Raw genomic sequence first — 5,000 nt, forward strand, 5'->3', positions numbered from 1 at the left:
TACATAATAGTTCGACTAATTCATAGAGTCAGTGCTACTCGCGTAAGACACAACATAATCCTAGAAATACACAGTCAAATCCACAGTCAGTTCCATATGGAAATAAAAAGAAAAATCCTCATTTTAATAAGAAGAAACAGCCAAACGTCAATGTAGTTCAGAATCCCAAACAAACAAACAGTTCTTCGAATAACGCTGAGCCTGGATCGTCAAACCAGACCTCGCAAGGTCAGACTAATTTTCAGAATGTGCAGAGCAAAGCAAATACCACATAATTAACTCCAGGGGGGAAGAGAGTGATGTTGGGTCAAGGTCATTCATGTCAACATCAGTAGTATTGAATAATCAATTTTATGTTTTATCAAATCATTGTGAGGCAATAGATTTTCCTATGAAACACACGGCCGAATTAAGTAAATCAGTGCATGCTCCCGTAGATTTGCAACAAATTCAGATCTTTTACATTACTTTTTGACTCTGGTAGTCCACGTAATATCGAGGAGTCATTTGTTGTTTTCGAATTTTCCGATAGAAAAACCCGGAGTGAGATTCTCGGGTATAGGAAATAATGAATTAAATGTAATAGGCGTAACTCATGTTCAGTACAAGGTCGGTAAGCGCACGTTTGCCGATACATTTGTTGTTTTACAAAACATTGATATGTATCCAGCTGTAATTATAGGATACCAATCTATGGGCAATCAAAACATTATCTTAGCCCCTGCCAAGCACGGCGTGTATATCAAAGGAAAATTCTATAAGTCTTCTAATACCTTAAAATCAGTTTTGGATAAAAAGGAGACAACAAATGTAACCGTGACGTACGTTGAAGAACCAATAACTTGTCTCACTAATAAAGAAATAATATATGCGACCCAGCAGAATTCTCGTTCACCCCGTAATATCATCTTACACGCAATCTATCGAGCCAAACGTACCTTTGAATTTAATAGTGCAAGTAAAGAAAACATTACCGGGACCTGAAATATTAATCCTTTCCGACACCTTGAAAATTAACGGATTGTCTATCACACAAGCTATTTATACAGTAGGCTCACATCAACAATGTAATATTGAAGGCTGTAATCATTTAAATGCCACTTTAGTAATTCACAAAAATCAACATATCTTGGATGTAAAATTTATAAACATCGTATTCTTAGCGTTGCTGAAATCAATCACGCTCAATCATTTGCGGATGAATCCCTTTTGCAATCTATTGAAAATAGAATCAATAAAGACATTCAAGACGAAGAAATTCAGCAGAAAATATTTGGATTTTTAACTGAATATCATAATGTTTTTTCCACTACGGATGGATCCTTAGGAAAAACAGATGTGATCGAGCATCAAATAAGGTTAAAGGACAAGCAGAAAATTATCTATGTACCCTCGCACAGACTCCCTATGAAATTCCAGAATGAAATAAACGATGAAGTAGGTAAAATGCTAGAAGAAGGAGTCATTAGGAAATCGAACAGCCCTTATAATTTTCCTTTAGTAGTTGTACCGAAAAAAGATCGAACATGGCGTATCTGCGTCGACTTTCGTCGTCTAAACGAGGAAACGATCCCTGATCGATTCCCAGTGCCATGTACTGATGATATTTTGTCTTTGATAGGTCAGAATAAATATTTTACCAGTTTGGACTTACTTAAAGGCTTTCACCAGATATCATTAGAAGAAGATAGTATCCCATACACAGCCTTCAGCACAGCCAGGAGACATTATGAATTTCTACGGATGCCTTTTGGTTTACGTTGTGCTCCCATAACATTTACAAAAATGATTATCATAGTGTTTGGAGACTTGCTAGGGGATATATTGCATGCCTATATGGGCGACCTTGTAATCTTTTCCAACACCTTAGAAGAACATCTACGTAAATTAGAACTAGTATACAGAGACTAAGACAACATAACTTAAGGGTAAAGATTAGTAAGTGTGATTTTTATTTGTATGTTAAAAGTTTTCTTCTTAATACAGGAGTAATTACATATATTTTCCTCGTTACAGGTTTCCAAGATGAATTTTTTGTTGTTGGGAGTGATATTGTTCGCTTTGACATTTTTCTCGTGTGGGATGAGCTCTAAAACTAAAAGTATAGATTTTAAATATGGCACTATAGTTGAAAGACAAGAAGACGTTTTTATTACATCAAGTAACATAGTTGTTGAAGTGCGAATTCAAGCAATTTTTTTCCCAGAGAATGACGTCACTAGCTTGAAAAGTGCCATTTTAGGGTTTGCTCTCATTAAATGAATTACATAGAAGACATTTTCCTTTGAATACAAAGAGTTCGCTTGCATCGACACTAAAAGTTGCAGAGATGCTATCTGAAGACTTGCAAAATAAGACTTACGTGACAGAATCTTTGGCTCGTGACCTTTTGATATGGACTGTAGGACACAAAAATATTGAGAAACGTAACCCGTTTATTTTTGCTGCACTAAACATCTTCGATTCTATTGCAAGTTTAGGTTTAGGAATTTCCAATCGTCTTAAGATTAGTAATCAAAATAAGAAAATTGAGTTCTTGACTCATGAAGATGAATTGATTATGTCAGAACTAAGGAATCAGTTAGCTTCAATCAATAAAATTATGAGTTTAGTAAATGAACATTCAAGTAATATCAATCAAATTATGGAAGTACAAGATTTGTTGGCAACGTTAACGTATTATGATTCAAAAATAGATCACATACATAACAGAATTGCACATTTCATTGAGAAATCAAAAGATTATGTAGAAGCTATCACGTTAGTGACTAAAGGTGTACTGTTACCCCATTTGTTGCCAATAAAATACTTAAAGTTAATTGTGGAGAACGGACAGGAGAAACTAGGCTATATTCCTTTGTTAGACGCACGTAGGTTAGAAGTTTATTATACCCTAATTACAGTAAGCGTTGAAAATAACAAGATTATGATTACAATTCCCTTTGATTCTTCTGATGCCTGGCAATCTTACAGGATATCACCATTTCCGACTTTCATGACGCATCACTCAAATCCAGTAATATCCAGTTTGACAGGACACGTATTGATTTCCCCAGACAAGGAAACATATACGGTCATTAAAGACTTAATTCAATCAACTCACTGTTCAGACGCAATGGATAGAAAAATATGTACAGCTGACTCATTTGAATTCCATAAAAACTTAATGGATTCATGCGAGTTAGGTATAGTGCTAGACGGTGCTCTCTCCCATACAAATGAAAATTGTCTGGATAAGCATTATCCCTTTGACAATAATGAGTTCAATTGCAGACTGAACAACGGCTCATGGATACGATACGACAAGGCCGGCTTCAATGTATCATGCCCGGACGGATCCACGTCCTATTCCCAAATCTTCGTTGCAGCAGATGGTTGTATCGGGACATCCCCTAATTCCATGGTGAAAGGTATCAAGACTATCATCAGAGAACGAGCCTACTTCGCGAACTTCACGTGGTCAACAACGGTTCCATCTTTACCTCTCCCATACAACAAACAGGTAGCCAAGCAGTTGATGAAATTGACCGAGATGAACCACCCGTCACCGATTTATGCAGGTCTCAACTTTTATATAATGCTGGCAGCTTTATGTGTTACGGTGATGATATTTATCGCCGTTAACATCTTTGTTTGGCGTAGGTTAAGGTACAATAGTTTGCAGCTCAAACAGAATGTTTTGCCATGTCCAGACAAAACTCCTTATTTAATTCAATTTAAAGCCGTTTGAAAGTGGCCCCTTCATTCGCTCAAAGGAGTAAAATTGTCTTGGAAAAATTGTTATGTAAGAAAAGCAGTTAGCATACCTCCACCTTACAAGGGTGATTTTTGCCATTTTTTTTTTCTTTGCTAAAAGTCATCCTTTTGCCTATCAGAAGGCCGTGATATGTGTAGAATTCATCTCCAGCCCCCCTTATGTTAATAGTAAAAATAAGAAATATCATTAGTAATTGTCTAATTTTTATAGTTCACCCCTTAAAAATTGTTCAAAGTCGTTTTCTCATATCAGTAACATCAAAGAAAATGAGCTCAGGGGTGACTATGATTTTATATCCAATATTTCTGTCATCAGACAAAGATCGTAATTTCTCGTTTTTTCTTTTTCGGGAGAGGGGTGTATTTCTTTGCTTGTCCTGCTCTTATGCCCTAAGTAATATAATATTTAGATGTTTTAGGCTATCAAGTGACATAATACCTACAAATACACACAAGGTTTTTTCCCTAAATCGAGATTTTAATTTTTGGTGAATATTTATTTTCTAGGTTTCCCTCCATCATCGGCTTGGCTTTCATAAAGTTATTGCTCGTTTTTTTCTTGATGTGTGCTTATTTACTGTTCGATTTTGATAAAACTTTGTGTGCTTGTTCCAGGTGGATTAACAAACATGCCCACAGAAAGAAATTTCAATTCAAGACAGTAGTGTCTCACTGGTCACCAAATAACATTAGGTCGCTAGCTCCAATTTTCAAATTTTTATTCATAAAATCCTTTATTTTCCCTGTAGAAGGATAAAACTTACAGAGGATATGCCTTATTATAGTGCTAATAAAGCCTGAAAATTTCATTAGCGTGTCTTGATTAGTGTATTTTTGGGAAATATGTTTTACGATTGGCACCCATTCAAGGTGGAGCGTACCCTTATCATCTTTGTTTGGCGTAGGTTAAGGTACAATAGTTTGCAGCTCAAACAGAATGTTTTGCCATGTCCAGACAAAACTCCTTATATAATTCAATTTAAAGCCGTTTGAAAGTGGCCCCTTCATTCGCTCAAAGGAGTAAAATTGTCTTGGAAAAAGTGTTGTGTAAGAAAAGCAGTTAGCATGCTAGTAATATGTAATTGAAGAGACTATAGAACATTTGCATTTTTAAAAAACATTCAGAAAAACATTTAAAAATAAATAATTTTTTTTCGGCATCTAATAAAATATATAAGCCGGAATGTAAAAAAAAAAAAAAACAGAATCTATGGGCATCTAATAAAATGTATAAGCCCTATAAA

Source organism: Palaemon carinicauda, chromosome 24 (assembly GCF_036898095.1).
Source record: "Palaemon carinicauda isolate YSFRI2023 chromosome 24, ASM3689809v2, whole genome shotgun sequence".
Lineage (NCBI taxonomy): Eukaryota > Metazoa > Arthropoda > Malacostraca > Decapoda > Palaemonidae > Palaemon > Palaemon carinicauda.